The following is a 21,692-nucleotide window of genomic DNA, read 5'->3' as shown; positions in this document are numbered from 1 at the left end:
GTTTCTCTCCCTCTCTTTCTCCCTCCCTTCCCCTCCTCTCCAAAAAAATTTAAGAAAAGTTACTCTTTTTTAAATATGTGTGTGTGTGTGTGTGTATCCCTAATGAAAGGTTAGATCAAAGTTCCAGAAAAAAAAATACAACTAAGTGATAAAGATATAGCCAACCTATCAGATGCACAGTTCAAAACACTGGTAATCAGGATGCTCATAGAAATGGTTGACTATGGTCACAAAATAGAGGAAGAAGTGAAGGCTATGAAAAGTGAAACAAACAAAAATGTACAGGGAACTAACAGTGAAGAAAGGAAACCTGAATTCAAATCAATGGTTTGTAGCAGAAGGAAGAAATAAACATTCAACCAAAACAGAATGAAGAAACAAGAATTCGAAAAATGAGGAAAGGGTAAGGAACCACCAGGACCTCTGTAAATGTTCCAACAACCGAATTATAGGGGTGCTGGAAGGAGAAGAGGAAGAGCAAGAGCAAGAAAAAAACAGAAAACTTATTTGAAAACATAATGAGGAAGAACTTCCCCAATGTGGCAAAGGAAATATACTTCTGGGAAATCCAGGAAGCTCAGAGAGTCCTCAAAAGTTGGACCCAAGGAAGTACACACCAAGACACATCACAATTACATTACCCAACATTAAAAACAAGAAGAGAGTCTTAAAAGCAGCAAGAGAAAAGGAGACATTTACCTGCAAAGGAGTTCCCATCAGACTGTCAGCTGATTTCTCGAAAGAAACCTTGCACACAAGAAGAGGCTGCAAAGAAGTACTCAAAATCATGAAAGTCAAGGACCTACATCCAAGATTACTCTATCCAGCAAAGCTATCATTTAGAATGGAAGGGAAGATAAAGTACTTCCCAGATAAGGTAAAGTTAAAAGAGTTCATCATCACCGAGCCCTTATTGTATAAAATGTTAAAGGGATTTATCTAAGAAAAAGAAGATAAAAAACACCTATAGTAAAATGACAATGAACTCACAACTATCAACAAGGGAGCCTTAAAAAAAACCAAAAACAAGCTAAGCAAACAACTAGAATAGAACAGAATAACAGAAATAGATATCACATGGATGCTTATCAGTGGAGAGGGGTTGGAGGGAGAATGGGGAAAATGGTACAGGGAATAAGAAGCATAAATGGGACTTCCAGCCAGATGGAGGCGTAGGTGAAAACACTGTACCTCCTCACATAACCAAGTTTATGAACAACAAATATTTAAAAACCAGAACGCAACCAAAACAGAGAGAAAATTAAACTGTACCGAAGTCCAACAACAATGAACCATTCATCCAGACCAGTAAGAGGGGCGGAGTCAGCGGCTGGCAGAGCAGGGTCAGACAGGGTGCAGGCGGCAGTTCACGGATCCCAGGTGCGGGGTGGCAATGGGTGGACCCAGTGAGGATGCAAGGTGGTTGGCTGACCACAGTCACACATTTACGTGCAAATAAACCAGGTGAAAAAACAAACAGTGAGACAGACCAGGCAGGCAAGGGCCCTAGTGACAGGAATTAAAACCTAAAAGCACCAATTGGAAAAACTTTCAGGCTTAAGGTGCCAGGAGAGGCTCCCAGGCTCACAGAGAGTTTGTTGGAGAGATCCACAGGGTCCTGGAGAGTACACAGGCCCACACACCGGGGAACCAGCACCAGAAGGGCCCAATTTGCTTGTGGGAAGCAGCAGAGGGGACCAAAATCTGAGAGAGCAGAACACCATTGCCCCTCTCTGATCCTGCCCCCACATACAGCGTCACAACCCAGCTATGTGGGTTTCCCTGCCCTGGTGAACACCTAAGGCTTCACACCTCACTATGTAACAGGTATGACCAGACCACCCCCCCCAAAAAATGGCTCAAATGGAAGAACAGCTCAAAGCCCCAGAGCCAATACTTCTAAGCAACCAAGAGATAGCCAAACTATCTGATGCACAGTTCAAAACACTGGTGATCAGGATGCTCACAGAACTGGTTGATTTTAATCACAAATTAGATGAAAAAATGAAGGCTTCACTAAGTAAAATGAAGCAAAATGCACAGGGAAACAATAGTGATGGGAAGGAAACTGGGACTCAAATCAATAGATTGGACCAGCAGGAAGAAAAAACGACCAAACAGAAAACAATGAAGAAACAAGAATTCAAAAAAATGAGGAGAGGCTTAGGAACCTCCAGGACATCTTTAAACGTTCCAACATCCAAATTATAGGGGTACCAGAAGGGGAAAAGAAACAGCCATGAGTGGAAAACTTATTTGAACAAATAATATAGGAGAACTTCCCCAGTCTGGCGAAGGAAATAGACTTCCAGGAAATCCAGGAAGCTCAGATAGTTCCAATGAAGTTGGACCCAAGGAAAAACACACCAAGGCACATCATAATTACATTAGCCAAGATTAAAATGAAGGAGAGAATTCTAGAAGCAGCAAGAGATAAGAGGACGATCACCTACAAAGGAGTACCCATCAGACTGTCAGCTGATTTCTCAAAAGAGACATTACAGGCAAGAAGGGGCTGGAAAGAAGTATTCCAAGTCATGAAATCCAAAGACCTACAGCCAAGATTGCTTTATCCAGCAAAGCTTTCATTTAGAATGGAAGGACAGATAAAGTGCTTCTCAGATAAGATCAAATTCAAGGAGTTCATCATCACCAAGCCCTTATTATATGAAAGGTTAAAGAGACTTATCTAAGAAAAAGAAGATGAAAATATGGACAGTGAAAGGACAGCAAACTCACAGTTATTAACAACCACACGTAAAACAGAAGCAAACTAAGAGGACAGCTAGATCAGGAGCAGAACCGTAGAAATGGAGATCACATGGAGGCTCAGCAACAGGGGAGTGGGAGGAGGAAACAGAGGGAAAAGGTGCAGAGAATAAGTAGCATAGACAGTAGGTAGAAAATAGACAGTGGGGAGAATAAGAATAGTGTGGGAAATATAGAATCTAAAGAACTTATGACACATGGACATGAACTAAAGGGGAGGAATGGGGGAGAGGGTGTGCAGGGTGGAGGGGAGTGAAGGGGGGGGAATGGGACAACTGTAATGGCATAATCAATAAAAAATAAAAAAATAAAAATATATAAAGTACAGCATAGGGAATATAGTTAATAATATTGTAATAACCACGTATGGTATCAGATGGGTACTAGACTTAGGGTGATCACTTCATTAGTTATCTAAATACCTAATCACCAGGTTGTATAGCTAAAACTAACATAATGTATGTCAACCTTAATCAAGAATGTAAAATTATTTTTGAATAAAAATTATTTTAAAATCTAAAAAAAAGAAGCATAAATGGTAGGTACAGAATAGACAGGAGGAGATTAAAAATAGTATGTGAAATGGAGAAGCCAAAGAACTTATATGTATGCCTCATGGACATGAACTACAGTGGGGGAATGCTGGTGGGAGTGTTGGTACAGGGCAGAAGAAAATAAAGGGGAGAAAAAATGGGACAACTGCAATAGCACAATAAATAAAATATGTAAAAAACATTTTAAGTACTACAAGATACCACTTCTAAGACATTGGAACAGTTAATATCAAAAAGTCTGACAATACAAATTTTGTGAGGATGTGGAACAATTAAAACTCTCATATGTTGTTATATGAGGGTAAAATGATAACTTCACTTTGGACAACTCTGGCAGTTTCTAATAATCATAAACATACAGCTACCCTATTATCTAGAAATTCTACTTATATGTATATACCTAAGAGAAATGCAGACACACGTCTACAAAAAAAAAAAAAAACCCTTTTCCAAAAATGTCCATAGCAGCATTTTTTACAATAGCCATGAAAACAACCCAAATGTCCACCAACAAGTGAAAAGAGCTAAATAAATTGGGGTATACTCAGAGCATGAAATACTACTGATTTTAAAATAAACGATGCATTCCTGATGCACACAAGGTCACGAATGAACCTGTATGCATGTCTGTGTCCTGTGTGGATCCGTGTTAGCAGGTGCAACCAGTTGCTCACACACACAACAGTTAGAATATGAGCCATCTATTTCTACCACTCTCCCTTAAGTTTTAGCATCTATTGTCTGTGAGGGTTTTTTCGATGGATTGTGAAATCATTCTGATACCCCCGCTTGTTGGAAATACACTGCTCTGTGCCCTGACCAGCTGGGAAGTTTCAAACACCCTGGTGACAGTCACTTGTCGATTGACTTAAGATGACCTCTTAGCCAGACCTGACTTCTTTAGCCAAGACCTGACTGGGAAAACCCCTTTCTCCTTCTGTGGGTGAACTTTTCCTTGGTTGCACTTCTCTTTATTTTTCCTCACCTGGGAGGCTGAGAACAGGGTGGGGCCCAAAGCAAAGGAACCAAAAGGCCCCTCTGCCTGTTCCTGGTGTCTACAACACTAGCCCAGTGTGAAGGCAACTGACCAGCTCGCTCAGCAAATATTTAATGGAAAAAAAAAACTCAATAATGTAGTGTTTTGCCTGACGTTTTTTTCTCTGCGTAGCTCCCGGGGGAGCCTGTGTGGCCATAGGGACTAATCTTGCAGGACTCTGGGAGGTTATATAAGGTCAGCTCGGTTGCAAACAGACAGAGGAATTCTCACTTTCATAACAATACAGGCACCAGGAGGACAAAAACGGCATGACAGGCATCGATCGAATAGCAATCCGGCCTTCCCCAAGCGCTTTCTTCTCTTCTGGGAGACATCAGCTTTGGCTGCCTGTTGCCCCTTCAAAAGGATCAATTAGTCAGCAAACCAGCCACTCATTAGTAAAATGGATCATCAAAAGAAAGGTTCAGAGAATCAACGAGCTGCTCTATGGAGCAGATTTGCTTTGCACAAAATATGAGCTGTGTTTCTAGTAGGAAAGACCAACTTCACAGAAAGAAGCTGGAGGGAGACTACCACAGACACCCCTTTATTAGAACTCCTGGTTCCAGAGAGCCCTTTGCTCTACGTCTAAACTTCAGATGTCTGCTTGCTGGAGAAAACCTTCAGTAAGCTACCAAGAGCCCTTTAATCACTATTCACTCCCAGTTACAACATCCTTTTTTTTTTTTTTTTCGTTCTTTGGGGTTATAACATTCTGAACAGATAAGGCAGCTACTCTGTACAGAGATAAGCCAGAGGGGCTGGAGGCCTGGCATAGTTTTAGACTCTCAGTGTAGGAAAGAACAGATAGCTTGTAGAATAAAGACTCGGGCCTCGAGAACACAAAATACCCTGCCCACTGTTCTGTCAGATGTAGCCTTGATCAGATACCTCAGAAGGAAAATTTCTGCAATTTACATCTGTGACCAGCAGATCGGGACCCGGTCTGCTATAGACATTAGATCCACACATGGTGAGTTGAGGAGTGTTTGCAGGAAAAATGTCCATGAACTTGCATATCCTGGGGGCAATTCCTTCCAAACTTTGTCTTGTGTTGACACCTAGAACTTAGAGCTGAGTTCAAAGCTGATGAGTACAGGTTGGGCCTGACACCAAGCGAGCCAGAGATCATGGATCTTCATGGATCGGTGGGTAAGAGAGAGAGAAGAGCAAAAAGTCAAGGGGGCAGAGGGCAGTTGAGGGGATCGTGAAGCAACCTATCAAATCAACAGCAGCTACTGAGCCCTGTGCGACCACACAATGCGTTGTGCTAAAATGATACAAGGGTGCATGAGACATGGGCTCTGGACCTCAGAGGGGACAAGACATAAACCCCGAAAATGATCAAGAAACCGCCCTAGGGAGCACAGCTTCTGGACCATGTTGTGCAGGACCACTGGAAACTGCGTGAACAGCATAGCTGCAAAGGGAGAGAGTCTGGCCTCCCTCCAGGGGTCAGGGGTGCTTGTAAGATGCAAGTGAGACTTGAGGAGGATGCTGAAGAAGAGTTTGGATTCCCTAAAAAAATAAATGGAGAAGGGGAGCCAGTCCTGGTTTGGGTGGAAGAGGAACAAAGTTTGCAGGAGGGAAAATGAGTACAGAATGTTCATGTGCCAAGAAGAAAGTAAAGTAGAGAAAGAGAGGAGATGGGTGTTCGTATGGGTAAGAACTAAGCCATAAAGGGTCTTGTAAGTTGATGAGTGTGTTTGATTCCATGCTTTAGGAAACACAAAGCCATGGTAGTAAATCTATCAGCTCAGGGGACTGGAGTGAGGAAGACGAGGTGAATGAGGTCCTTGCAAAATGTCAGGGGACACCCAAAAAGCTCAATAATCAAGATAAATAATATCCTAGTGTAGCACTTAAAAGACGAATTGATACAAGAACTCTATGATGGACAAAGTATCAAGTTCTAAATAAAGATCGTTACAGTGGCTGAACCGCACCAAAGCCTGCGAGAAAAGCCAAACTAAAGGAATACCGATCTTGTCCTCTCTTTGGATATTCATCGCACATATTAGCATATTAAAGGTTTTGAAAAACACTGAGAAATGTAACTTTGTTTAATCCTGCAGATCCCAAATGCATTTAACCACACAACTCTTTTGGGAGCAGTATCTCTTATCAGTGCAAATACACAGATGTCCAACACACGGCCCGCAGGCCCCCTGTGGCCCAGGAAGGCGATGCATGCGGCCCACCTCAAAACCTTACATTAACTTAAAACCCTTTTTTAACTTCTAAGTTTTCATTAGTGTTTGTGTGTTTAATGTGTGGCCCAAGGCAACTTGTTCTCCTTCCAGGTGGCCCAGAGATGCCAAAGGTTGGACACCCCAGCTAGAATATCTTTCAGGACAGACTAATATAGTCTAACATTTTTTTTACCAATAAAGAATCCAAAGCATTGAAAGCCGACAAGATTTCTTAGTTAACTAAGAGCAAATCATTGAAAAATGTTGTAAACATATGAGTTATTTTCGTCATTAAAAAGTATAATATAATGACCAGTTTTAAACCTTTCTTTCATTCTTTTTACATTAATGCATTATGAACTTCCTTAAATATAATTGTCTAAATTGTAAGGAATTAAGTAAAATCTGTGCTGACTTCAGGTAAAATGATACCCTTAGTCTCTACCCACCCTATTGGGAAGTGAACACCCCAAACCCTGATCTCGCTACAATATGAGTTGTAATATCTAGACAAAACCCAGAAACCACGGAGGCTCCACAGACAAAACCAAAATACAAAGTTTTGTGGGAAGACCTGAAATTCGCAGCAAGCAACGTGTCCCCAGGTTTTGTGGCTTTCCTCTGTAGGCAGTCACTCGAACATGGGCCGATAAAAGGTGTGCACCCCGAACCACAGGGAGAATATGACCACAGCCTTGGGGTTACATGGAACAATTTCAAAAGGTCTGACATCGAAACGAGGACAGAAAAAGTATGTGAAGAAATAATGGCCTCGAACCTCTGAAACTTGGTTAATGACTTAAATGTGAAGATTTCATAGTTTCATAAGCCTGAAGCAGGGTAAATCTGAAGAGAATTATTCCTAGAAACACCACGCTGAAAACCAAACATGAAGAGAAAATTATAAAATCATAATTTCTGAGAAAATGACACATTATGTTCGACTATTTGAAGGATCACAATTCCTCCTCAGGAACCAAGGAGGCAAGCATACAGTGAAACATCCTTAAAGCACTGACAGGGAAAAGAAGGAATGAATTTTGTGTCTTGCAAAACTGTCTTTCAAAAATGAAGGTGAAGTGAAGATATGTTCAAGTCCTGGAAAACTAAGGGGATTCACAGCCACCGCATTTGCACCACAAGAAATGTTACAGTGAGTTTTTTAGCCTGGAGGTAAAGGACAGCACAGAAATCTCACAGTGAATATAGAGATACCAGCATAAGGCCGTTTGTTTCTTCTCGCAATTTCTTTGTAATGCTGTTAAACGACATTCAACCTAGTCTATGCCAGCTCCTCCTCGAACACTCCAGGGATGGGGAACTCACAGCCAGGTTTATTGTCTTCCTTAGGGTTAATCAGATCTTTCTCCCTGGAAGTCTACTTTTTATTTCCTTTTTGGCCCCTCTCCCCAGTGCCTGGGGTCCACAGAGTTCTCATCCCAACCCTGTTTCCCACCACCCTCTCGACACGTCTGGACAGTGACCGCCAGAGGGCACTCCAAGCACTGCTCAGTCTCTCACCTCTGCTTTCATTTCTCCCGGGTACACGGTGCATGGTGACAAGGCGTCCACTAGACGAACTAATCCCTGCCAGGAGGTACAGTCATACCCTGGTAATTGCCCGCTTTAGAACTCATCAAACTCTACACTCGTGACATTTTGACCAGAGAAAAAAAAATGTTTCAGCACTCGGTGCTTGCTCCAGACTTGTCAGACTTGGTAGAAGTTGTGTGAGTCAGGACTCCACCCCAGCAGAAAAAAATGCTTCCTCGCTTGGTGCTCATCGGTTTCCGCACTCGGCACGAGTTCTGGAACAAATTAACGATGAGTACCAAGGTACCACTGTACTCAATTGTTATTTCAGGTCACTGGGTGCTTTAACCCAACTAGAGCAGATAGACATAAAGGAGTAGAACTGCCAGGTTCTTTGGTAAGCCTGTGTTTAACATTTGGGGGAACGGCCAAACTGTTTTCCAAAGATGCTCCACCATTTTTTAACTGGAGGTTACTCCCACCAGGGATGTATGAGGGTTCTGACGTCTACACATCCTTATTAACCCGTGTCACTGTCTCTGTGATTACGGCCATCCTGGCGGGTGCAAAGTGGTAGCTCATTGAGGTTTTTCTTTACCTCTCCCTAACAATTAATGAGGTTGAGAATCTTTTTATGTTTTTTTAGATTTTATTTATTTATTTTTAGCGGGAGAAAGAGGGAGAGAAACATGGATGTGTGGTTGCCTCTCTCATGCCCCCAACTGGGGACCTGCCCCACAACCCAGGCATGTGCCCTGACTGGGAATCAAACTGGTGACCCTTTGCAGGTCAGCACTCAACCCACTGAGCCACACCAGGGCTTTTTGTGTTGTTATTGGACATTTGTATATATTATTTGAAGAAATGCTTTCAAATCTTTTGTCCATTTTTAACTGGGTTGTCTATTATTGAGTTATAAGAGTTCTTTGTAAATTCTGTATATAAATTCCTTATCAGATATATGATTTGTAAATATTTTCTCACAGTCTGTGTGTTGTCATTTTACTTTTCTTGGTGGTATCCTTTGAAGTACAAAGTTTTCTATTTTCATAAAGACTAGATTGCCAATCATTCTTTTATTGCTTGTGCTTATGGTACTGTATCTCAAGAAATCATTGCCTATGTTCTGTACAACAGTAATACTTCATAACACATCTCTCGGACCTTAGATCACCTTACAGGTGCCTCACTTCTATTACTCTATTTACTGACACGCTACACCCAGTTACTAACCTGTACTGTCACCTTACCTCAAATCTGACCACCCGCAACCACACTGCTTTCTAGATACAACTCACAAGCCCCCTCTTCTTAACAAGACACTTAACTTATGCCCGCCCTTTCCTAAAAGTGGTAAGCTGGGTTGAAGAGCACGGTTAACTCTATACATAGCCAAGAGATTGTCTATTTCTTCTCTGCCCACTGTGTCTGTAAATAACATAAAATAACCCTCTGCTATCATAAACCATTTTGCCTCCCCCACAACTGATCACACACGCACAATAAAGAAAGGAGTTGGTGGAAGCAGAGAACAACAAGATACCTGCAGAAGACTGCACCGGTGACTTTCACAGGTATCCTACCACAGAAGTTTACACCATAAACCCAGTGAACCAGAACAGATCAATTTAAGAAGTGGAGGACAACAAGAAGAGTATCACAAACAATGGGAAGACAAAGAAATAACCCCCAAACGAAAGAAAAGGAGGAAACCTCAGAAAGAATATTAGATGAAATAGAGGCAAGTCAACTATCAGATGTGGAATTCAAAGCACTGGTCATCAGGAAATTCAAAGAGCTGACAACGAGCTACCAGAAACTACAGGGGAGCTACAATGAACTCTCTGCAAACTATACCAACATGAAAAAGGAAATGGAAACCATCAATAAAGGCCAAGAGGAAATGAAGAATACAATTTCTGAATTGAAGAACACAGTAGAAGGTATGAAGAATAGAATCGATATGGCGGAAGATCGCATAAGTGAGATTGAAGACAGGTTAGAAAAAATCTCCCAGACGGAACAAGTAAGGGAAAAGAGAATCAGAAAAAATGAAGAGAATTTAAGAGAAATGCAAGACAACATGAAACGTAATAATATCCGAATAATAGGAATTCCAGAAGGAGAGGAAGAGGAACAAGGGATAGAAAACCTACTTGAAAGAGTAATAACGGAAAATTTTCCTAAGTTGAGGAGAGATAAAGTCGCACGGATCCAGGAATCACAGAGAGTCCCCAGCAGGTGGAACCCAAAGAGGCCTACTGCAAGACACATCATCATTAAAATGGCAAACCTCCAAGACAAAGAGAAAATCCTAAAGGCAGCAAGGGAGAAAAAAGAAGTGACATACAAGGGGGTCCCAATAAGGCTGGCTACTGACTTCTCAATGGAAACATTCCAAGCAAGAAGAGAATGGCAAGAAATATTCCAAGCAATGAGAAACAGAGGCCTACAACCAAGGCTACTGTACCCAGCAAGGCTCTCAATCAAGATAGACGGCCAAATAAAGAGCTTCCAAGACAAAAGAAGTCTAAAAGAATACGCTTCCACCAAACCAGCTCTACAAGAATTACTAAAAGGGCTGCTTTAAGGAAAGGAAGGAAGAGAGAGAGACAGAGAGGAACACAGGTACATAAATGGCAATGAATAAGTACATTTCAATAATAACCTTAAATGTAAATGGATTAAATGCACCAATTAAAAGACACAGAATAGCTGAATGGATAAGAAAGCATGACCCACACATATGCTGCCTACAAGAGACCCACCTCAGGTCAAAAGACCATCACAGACTAAAGGTGAAAGGATGGAAACAAATTTTCCAAGCAAATGGACAAGAAAAAAAAGCCGGGGTAGCAATTCTCATATCAGACAAAATAGACTTCAAAAACAGGGCCATAAAGAGAGACCCAGAAGGTCACTTCATATTGCTCAAGGGAAGAATCCAGCAAGAAGACATTAACATCGTAAATATATATGCACCCAACATAGGAGCACCAAAATATATAAAGAAAATCCTAGAGGACCTCAAAAATGATATTGACAGCAACACAATTATAGTAGGGGATTTTAACACCCCACTGTCAAAAATGGACAGATCTTCCAAACAAAATATCAACAAAGATATTGCAGCATTAAATGACACTCTAGATGAAATGGACCTCATTGATATATATAGAGCCCTTCACCCTAAAGAAGCTAAATACACATTCTTTTCAAATGCACACGGAACATTTTCCAAGATAGACCACATGATAGGACACAAAACGAGACTCAACAAATTTAGGAAAATAGAAATCATACCAAGCATTTTCTCTGATCACAAGGGACTGAAATTGGAAACTAACCCCACAGGAAGAAACCAAAAACACACAAAATCATGGAGATTGAATGGTATGCTATTAAACAACGAATGGGTCAAGATAGAAATCAGGGAAGAAATAAAAAAGTTTCTGGAAACAAATGAAAATGAACTCACCACAACCCAAAACTTATGGGACACGGCCAAGGCAGTCCTGAGAGGGAAGTTCATAGCAATACAGGCTTACCTAAAGAAAATAGAAACATTTCAAACAAACAACCTAACCCGACGCCTCCAAGAACTTGAGGAACAACAACAGAGACAGCCCAGAGCAAGTACAAGGAAGGAAATAACCAAGATCAGAGCAGAATTAAATGACATAGAGACTAAAAGCACAATTCTAAAGATCAATGAATCCAGGAGTTGGTTTTTTGAAAAGATAAACAAAATAGATAAACCTTTAAGTAGGCTCATCAAGAAAAAAAGAGAGAGGACCCAAATAAACACAATCAGAAATGAAAGAGGAGAGATTACAACTGATACCACAGAAATAGAAGAGATTGTAAGGAATTACTATGCAGAGCTGTATGCCAAGAAATTTGAAAACCTAGATGAAATGGACAAATTTCTAGAAAAATATAATCTTCCAAAACTCACTGAAAAAGAAGCAGAAAACCTGAACAGGTCAATAACAGCAGCGGAAATTGAAGAAGTAATCAAAAAACTCCCATCGCACAAAAGCCCTGGACCAGATGGTTTCACAGGAGAATTCTACAAAGCTTTTAAGGAAGAACTAACCCCGATTCTTCACAGACTATTTCAAAAAATCCAAAAGGAGGGAAAACTCCCCAACTCTTTTTATGAAGCCAGCATCATCCTAATTCCAAAACCAGACAGAGACACAACAAAGAAAGAAAACTTCAGGCCAATATCGCTGATGAACATAGACGCTAAAATCCTCAATAAAATATTGGCAAATCGCATCCAACAATACATCAAAAAGATCATACACCATGACCAAGTGGGATTCATCCCAGGGATGCAAGGATGGTTCAATATTCGTAAATCAGTAAATGTAATACACCACATAAACAAAAGCAAACACAAAAACCACATGATCATATCAATAGATGCGGAAAAAGCTTTTGATAAGGTACAACACCCATTTATGATAAAGGTACTCAGCAAAGTGGGAATAGAGGGAGCATTCCTCAATATAATAAAGGCCATATATGAAAAACCTACAGCCAACATCATACTCAATGGACAAAAACTAAAAGCTTTTCCACTAAGATCGGGAACAAGACAAGGTTGTCCACTTTCACCACTTCTATTCAATATAGTATTGGAAGTTCTAGCCACAGCAATCAGACAAGAAAAGGAAATAAAAGGCATCCAAATTGGAAAGGAGGAAACAAAACTGTCATTGTTTGCAGATGACATGATAGTGTACATGGAAAATCCTATAGACTCTACCAAAAAACTGCTCGAACTAATAAATGAATTTGGCAAAACAGCGGGTTACAAAGTCAATATCCAGAAATCAAAGGCATTTTTGTATACTAACAATGAAACAGCAGAAGCAGAAATCAAGAAAAAAATCCCATTCGATATAGCAAAAAGAAAAATAAAATATCTGGGAATAAACCTAACCAAGGAGGTTAAAGACTTGTATGCAGAAAATTACACAACACTGAAGACAGAAATCAAGGAAGACACAAACAAATGGAAACATATACCGTGTTCATGGATTGGAAGAATTAACATCATCAAAATGTCCATACTACCCAAAGCAATTTACAGATTTAATGCAATACCTATTAAAGTGCCGATGGCATATTTCACAGACATAGAACAAACACTTCAAAAATTTATATGGAACTACAAAAGACCACGAATAGCAGCTGCAATTTTGAGAAAGAAAAGCAAAGTAGGAGGGATTACAATACCTGATATCAAACTGTACTACAAGGCCACTGTAATCAAAACAGCCTGGTACTGGCATAAAAACAGGCACATAGACCAATGGAATAGAACAGAGAGCCCAGAATTAAACCCAAACCTCTACAGTCAATTAATATTCGACAAAGGGGGCAGTAACATAAAATGGAGTAAAGATAGCCTCTTCAACAAATGGTGTTGGGAAAACTGGACAGCCACATGCAAAAAAATGAAACTCGAGCACCAACTTACACCATACACCAAAATAAATTCAAGGTGGATAAAAGACTTAAATATAAGCCGGGAAACCATTAAAGTCCTAGAGGAGAGCATTGGCAGGAAAATCTCAGACATTCCACGCAGCAAGATTTTTACTGATACGTCCCCTAGAGCAAGGGATATAAAGGAAAGAATACACAAATGGGACCTCATCAAAATTAAAAGCTTCTGCATGGCTAAGGAAAACAGTACCAAGATACAAAGAGAAGCAACTGTTTGGGAAAACATATTTGCCAATGATACCTCAGACAAAGGTTTAATCTCCAAAATATACAAAGAACTCACTCGACTCCACTCAAAGAAGACAAGCAACCCGATTAAAAAATGGGCAGAGGACTTGAACAGACATTTCTCCAAGGAGGACATACAGAGGATCCAGAGACACATGAAAAGATGCTCAATATCTCTAGCTATCAGAGAGATGCAAATTAAAACCACAATGAGATACCACTTAACACCAGTCAGAATGGCTATCATAAACAAAGAAACAAACAACAAGTGCTGGAGAGGTTGTGGGGAAAAGGGGACCCTAGTCCACTGTTGGTGGGATTGCAGACTGGTACAACCACTATGGAAAGCAGTATGGAATTTTCTAAGAAAACTAAAAATGGACGTGCCTTTTGACCCAGTAATTCCACTGCTAGGAGTATATCCTAAGAACCCTGAAGCACCAATCCAAAAGAACCTATGCACCCCGATGTTCATAGCAGCACAATTTACAATAGCCAAGAGTTGGAAGCAACCTAAATGCCCATCGGTCGATGACTGGATCAAAAAACGATGGTACATTTACACAATGGAATTCTATGCTGCAGAAAGGAAGAAGGAGCTCCTACCCTTTGCAACATCATGGATGGAGCTGGAAAGCATTATGCTGAGCGAAATAAGCCAGACAGTGAAAGACAAATACCATATGATATCACCTTTAACAGGAATGTAAACAACAAAACAAACAAGCAAGCAAAATGTAACCAAGGACAGTGAAATACAGAACGTGCTGACAGGGTCCAGAGGGTAGAGGGGAGAGAAGCACAGAGTAAAAGGGGATGGACTCACATAAATTAAGTATGAAAGACACATGGACAATAACTAAGATGGGGGGCGGCGATGGGAGGGGGGTGGGGACCACTGGGGGGGTGCAGGGCTGGGAATACAAGAAAGAAAACTGTACTTGAACAAAAGTTAAATAAATTTTAAAAAAAAAGAAATCATTGCCTAACACATCAGAAAGATTTATTTCTATGTTTGCTTCTACAAGTTTTATAATTTTGGTTCTTACATTTAGCTTTATGATTCACTCTGAGCCAATTTTTGTGTGTTGTGTGAATAGGGACTCACACCCTTTCTCCTGCATTATCTCCATAGATAGCCAATTATCCCCATATAGGTTTGCTTAATGAATGAAAGTTTGACACAACTTGTGTTCAGAGATCACCAGCCATCTAGGTTTTTTCTACTGTCTTATGGGCTAAAAAAAAATCTGTGAAACTGTCACAGGACAGAGCAAATCTGCTTTGAACTGTCATATTTCTAAGGCTCTCAGAATGGAGAAGAGAGGGCGCTCAAAGTGTTGAGAGAGTGTAATGGTATTTCAGTCACATTACGCTCAGCTAATAATTCTGCTAGCAGCCCAGAGCGCGTGGGAGGGGTGGAGTATTCCTGGCACCTGTAAATGTGGGAAAACAAATGCTTCATTGTGAGGAGAGTAGACACCAGCTGAGCAAAGACTGTGCAAAGACCAGATAAGGATTATACAGAATCCACAAAGGTGGACTTGTGGATTACTATATAAAAGGCTTCAGGGCTTGCTTTCAACTTTAAAATTTGTCCATCCCAAATTTTCAATTACTATATTGAGAATTTTGTCCATCTTAAAAACTCATGTCTAGTTTACCATGGACGTAATGAGGGCCTAGTTAATGGGACTGCCTCTCGGAACCCTTCCCGGACTCCTGCGCATACCTCTGCCCTCCGAATCCTGGCTTTCTCAAATCCTCAATTCTGTCTCTCCAACTCAGGGAGGCCGACAGCCCTGTTTGCATTTCCCTTCCCCGTGCTGTGTCTTGGAAACCTTCTCTGGTCAATAAACTGAGGAAATTGGGGGCTCGTGTTCTTATTGCCCTTCGCTCAGAAACCTTTGTCGCGCACCGTCTATCGTTCAGCATAGGAACATCGTTTGACTGATGTTTACGGTGTCTCCGCTGTGAGTGCAGTCCCGATCACTGCATGGTGACTGGCTGTGGACATCTGAAGTCGCACACTTTGATATGTCGTGTAGTTTATTTTCACTTGACTCAAAATATTTTCTGATTTATCTTGTGACTTCTTTGACACACTAGTCATTGGAACGTGAAGGAATGATATCTACAGACAGCAGTATTGATGTTTCTCTCAGTGACAAATTTGTTATGTCTCCTTTCAGGTATATAAGTTTTTACCTAATATGCTTTGAAGCTCTGTGATTTGGTGCCCACTAATTTAGGTCTGTCTCCTTGAGAACTGGCTTTTCCATCATGACGTGATTACTGTCTCTCTATATCACTTACCGCCCTTACTCTAAAACCTACTTTGCCTGGTATTAGTACAGCCATCCCAGATTTTTAACTAATGTTTTCATAGTATATATTTTCCCACCCACTTACCCTTGACCTGAGTTTGTATTCATAGCACGTTTCTGGTATACAGCATAAAGTTGGATCTTGCTTTTTTATCAAGTCTGAAAACTTCTGCCTTTTTAATTGCAATGCTTATTTCAAGTAAACATTTGAAGTAATTACTGATATAATTAGATTCACATTTACCATATCACTATTTTCTATTTTTCCCATCCTTTTCATGTTCATTTCTGCTGCTTTCCCTGCATTATTTGCGGGTTGAGTAGTCTTTTTATAATTCTCCTTCTTTTCCACGATTAGTTTATTATTTATATCTTTTTTAAGTTGTGGCTCTAGAATTTATACAATATGCATCTTAACATATATTCACATTGAAGTTTACATCCCACATATCGCATAAGAATCTTACTTTAATGAATTATGTAAAGTGAATTAATGTGTTAATACACTAATGCATTAATTAATGAAACTTAATTTATCTTGTACTGTCACTTTCTAGTCAACGCTCAAGAAAATGCATCCCTGTGAGGAAGGACCCTCTTGTCTGGAGCCTCTGAGTAAAGGAGAACGAAGACCATGAAACCGGAAACCCTGATGGACGCTCATCCTCTGGACGCTCTCATCTCCCCATGGGCCTCCCCGAACCTGGACACGGCACCCACTTCTCAGAAGGATTTCTTGAACTCTTTCTCACATGTGTTACTGCTGCAGAGACTTAAAACCATCTTTATGAGGTGAGAGGACATAAATAAAATTAAATTATTTATTCTGAGGCACAGCCATCTGGCTTGTGTTTGAAGAAACTCAGTTCCTTCCCTGATATAAAAGGAGCTCAAAGAAGAGCCTACTCTCTCTCTCTCTGTCTCTCTCTCTGTCTCTGTCTCTGTCTCTGTCTCTCTCTCTCTGTCTCTCTCTCTCTGAGGGACATCTTTCCTTTGGATGATAAGGAAGGCGTCCAACGTACCAGCCTGCACACGTGGGAGAGGGAGGAATCCCACTGTGTCAGGGAGGAGCCCTCTCTCCCAAGGGCCTCTGCCTCACCTCCCCCCACCCCACGCCTCCCACATGAGTCCCCTCTTCTTCCACTTTCTCCCTCTGCTCTCCTCCTGCTCCTCCCAGCAAGCCTGCCAGGTGGGAGAGGTATCCTTCACCTAGACTCTGACTACCCTGAGCAAAGCTGAGCCTTGAACTCAGGAAGACTGGGACAAAAGGAATTAACACAGCTTAGTACATATTTAAACCTTCCCCAACAATGTATTTCATTCATCCAAATCCCAAGCTATAATAGGTGAGGATAAATTAAGTCACAGCTCAGTGAACTTCTAGAGAGAAGAAGAAAATCTCTTTCTGACGTATTAAATGCACTCCATGGCTAGTGAGTCGTCCAATCACCCACATTACCATCTGGCACGCTGCCTCTCCTTTTATCATGGGTAGTGCGGAGCCTATAAAACAATCAACGGCTTTCTCTAGAAGGTTTGGCTTTACATTTACTTTTGCCCTGCTTACTTGCCATGCCTGGATCTCAGCTCACAGCCTGTAAAGAATTAAAAGTCCAGGCAAGGAAGTGACTCTTTTTTTATTTGATTTATCGGGGTGACATTGGTTAATAAAATTATATCCGTTTCAAGTGAAAAGTTCTATAATACATATTGTGTGTTCACCACCCACGTCAAGTCTCTTTCCACTAGCATTTACCCCCCGCACCCTGCTTTACCCTCTTCTGCCTCCCCCACCCCTCTTTCCCTTTGGTAATCACCACACTGTTTGCATCTGTGAGTTTCTTTCCCTTTGCTTAATCCCACCCTTCCCGAGTCCATTCCTGCATGTGCCAAGAGCTTTCTCTCTTGCTCTTGGTGAGATAACCTTAAGGCCACCACACAAAGTTGGGGTGTCTATTGCACAGCTACAGGGCAGTGAAATCCTGGGTTCAAATCACCTCAATCTCTGTTCAGTTGCAACTCGCTCATTAGCGGTCTTCTCTCCTTCAGAATACACAGTGGAGCTCACGTTGCTTGTTACATTGGGGATGAGAGAGAGATGGCGTAAAACCTCTGCGACACTGAACACAAATGTCATCTGGACCCACTGAGAGCTCAACCACCCCTTCATTTCCTCCAGCAGGTTTCTCAAGGAGGCAGGACCGTCGGTGCACACCTGAACCGTGGCACCACACTTCCACTCTGGCTGTCCCCCTCCTGCATGAGTCTTCAGCACCTAAAAGACAGCCCCTGATGGGCAAGAATTATGTCTAATTCAACAATATCCTCCCACCCCTTATTGCAAGTGCTCAGTAAATGATTGCTCAGTGAGTACATGTGCTCAGGCCTTAAATTCACACCCATCTGTGTAAGCTCTGCTGGGTCTCTCTTCCGAAAGCCTGCTGTTACCAAAGAAGAAGGAGAAGGAGAAGAAGAAAAGGCTTCTGATCCTAACACAGACATAATAAGATAGCTGCTCTGACCAGCTATGGGACCCAGTGGGAGGGGTGGCATTTTAACACCGTGGCTCTGTGTCTCCCTCTATAATACCAAGGGGTGGGAACCTGCTGATGTCTAAAGGGTGCTTCAGATCTTCAAATTCTGGAAAACAAACGAAACCCCACAACATCTCTGACAAAGTCAGTGGGAAAACATTCCCTCCATGAAAGTCGCAGCAAGAGCAAGACAAAGCATCTTGTTACTTAATAAGACACACGTATTATTTTAACCAAGAACCACTCCACAGAAACATAAATTAACCGTGTTGTTGTTGCACTCTATTTTTAGGAGAAACGGGACATATGTTTAGGGATGGGCACACATTCAGACTTTGTGTACATATTCTAACTCTAAGCAAAGAAAAAGGGGATTGAAAACAATGGCTTTCGAGCACTAAGAATGCCTCGGTTGCCGAGGAGAGGTTTAAGATCACACAGAGTTCATTCTACACTATAGTTAAATTTATTGCATTTATTTTTTTAAGTTTTTTTAAAGATTTTATTTGGTTAGTTTTAGAGAGAGAGGAAGGGAAGGAGAAAGAGCAGGAGAGAAACATCAATGTGTGGTTGCCTCTCGTGCTCTCCCAACTGGGAACATGGCCTGACCTACAACCCAGGCATGTGCCCTGACTGGGAATCGAACTGATGATCCTTTGTTTCACAAGCCCATGCTCAATCCACTGAGCCACACCAGCCAGGGCCACTCTACATTATATTTAAAGGCTTGTGATAATATTAACTCAAAATGACAATAGGTTTTTTAAATATTTCTAAATATGTAAGTTACCTTATCAAATCAGGATTGGCCAAAATAAAATTCTAGAGAGCACCTTTTAGTGGCAAAAAAAAAATGCAATTGCTAAATAGCATTTTAGTCTTGAGATGACAAGAACTGGGCAAATAATACTGCCATTTATTGAGCACCTAATACATTGCAAGAACTGGCATGGATGTTTTCTGTGTTATAAGATAGTGTCATGGAGAGACAGATTTTTGGTCAAGATGGTGATGTAGGCAGACATGGCTCACTTCTTTGCACAACAACAACTAAATTACAACTAAAATATAGAACAGCCATCACTCAGAATGGACAGAAATCGAGTTGAATGGAAGTCTGACAACTATGGAATTAAAGAAACCACATCCATCCAGGCTGGTAGGAGGGGCACAGATGTAGAATGGGCTGGTCCCACACCCACATGTGGTGGATAAAAACTCAGGAGGGATGTCTCAGGAGCACAGAGTCCCAGACCCACACCAGGCCCCAATCCCAGGGCTCCAGCACCAGGAAGATGGGTCTCCACAACTCTGGCTGCTAAAACCAGCAGGGATTGAATCGCCGGAAGCCCGCCGTAGTTCCTCTTGAAGAACCCACACACAGACTCACCTACCCAGACTCACTCGCTCTGAGCTCCAGCAACAGGGTAGCCGTTTGAAAGGCACTAGTGGTTTATTAGGGAAAGACTGAAGTGCCTGGCATCAAGGCGAGCAGAGTCCTTTTCTAAGATCAAGGCCTCTGCTCCCACAGAGGCAGCAGACTGGTGCTGTATCTAAGATGCCATCAACCTGGCTAACACTGACCCACCTTAGAGATAGATCCCCAGAGACTCCACCCCACCTAACTTGCAGGCTCACCAAAGCTGCTTTTCCATACAAATGATCTTGGCTTAGGCTTCACAGCGTCCTAAATCCTCTCAAACTAGCAGCAGCTGGCCTCAATGAGACCCAGGCCCAGAATTAGAAGCCTAGATTCACAGCTTGGTTTTGCCTGAAAATCTCCAAGCCCAGCCCAAATAGCAGCTATCTTAGGTTGCTTTGTAACTCAGGCAGGGTGGCCCCAGGTAAAACACAGGTGGGGGCTGATCTTGACCTGCACCATCTGGGAAACTCCAGGGGCCAGCACACCCAGCGGACAGTTACAGACCACACAGAAGCACCTCCACCCTGCCCGTGAACAGCTGATCCTCCACAGTGGGGTGGAGGTTTGTGGTAAGTGGTCACAGACAATCCTTGCAGCTGACTGGCCTGAGTAAATCCCTCCCATTGATCTGCCAACAAAGGCTCAACTAGAAGAGAAGGGTGTACTCAGCCTACCCCGAGGGTGCACCTAGAGTACCCAGCTTGGGTAATAGGGGAGGCTGTGCCACCAGACCCTACTGGCCACCTACTACTTTAGACTACCCTACCAAGACAGGAATCAAAGCAGCTGTACCTAATACATAGAAACAAACACAGGGAGGCTGCCAAAATGAGTAGGAAAAGACATATGGCCCAAATGCAAGAACAGATCAAAACTCCAGAAAAAGAACTAAATGAAATAGACATAAGCAATCTATCAGATGCAGAGTTCAAAACACTATTTATAAGGATGCTCAAGGAACTTAGTACAGACCTTAAGAGCATAAAAAAGGCCCAATCAGATACGAAGGGTACAATCATTGAAATAAAGAACAATTTACAGGGAGACAACAGTAGAGTGGATGAAGCCAAGAATTAAATCAATGGTTTGGAACATAAGGAAGAACAACCAATCAGAACAACAAGAAGAAAAGAGAACCAAAAAGAAAAAAAAACACCAAGAGAGTGTGAGCAGCCTGTGGGACAACTTTAAGCAATTCAACATTTGCTTCATAAGAGTTCCAGAAAGAGAAGAGAACACGCGAGAATTTGGAAATCTGTTTGAAGAAATAATGAAAGAAATCTTCTCTAATTTGTTGAAGGAAATAGACATGCAAGTGCAGGAAGCACAGAGAGTCCCAGACAAGGTGGATGCAGAGAGACCCACTCCAAGACACATCCTAATTAAAATGCCAAAGGTTAAAGACAAAGAGATGGGAGGGTGGGTGTGGGAGAACTGGTGAGAAGTGAGGGGATTAAAAAGTACAAACAAGTAGTGACAGCATAGCCACGGGGATGTGAAGTGCAGTGTAGGGAATGGAGCAGCCACAGAACCTACACACACGACCCACGGACACAAACTAGGGTGGGGGATT

General features: G+C 41.7%; 1 long non-coding RNA gene across 1 annotated transcript; it reads left to right on the top strand.

The window, feature by feature from the left end:
• The first annotated feature begins 1,173 nt into the window (after positions 1-1,173).
• On the top strand, positions 1,174-21,664 carry LOC119001444 (uncharacterized). The gene is made up of 3 exons (XR_005069575.1): positions 1,174-1,187; positions 17,785-17,787; positions 21,569-21,664. It is a non-coding gene; the product is annotated as an uncharacterized LOC119001444 (long non-coding RNA).
• Positions 21,665-21,692: the final 28 nt, after the last annotated feature.

The sequence above is a fragment of the Sturnira hondurensis genome, unplaced genomic scaffold, assembly GCF_014824575.4.
Source record: "Sturnira hondurensis isolate 20B ecotype Veracruz unplaced genomic scaffold, ASM1482457v3 Scaffold0016663, whole genome shotgun sequence".
NCBI classification, from domain to species: Eukaryota; Metazoa; Chordata; class Mammalia; order Chiroptera; family Phyllostomidae; genus Sturnira; species Sturnira hondurensis.
The sequence above is the reverse complement of the archived record's forward strand: the minus strand, read 5'-3'. Positions and strand labels throughout refer to the sequence as shown.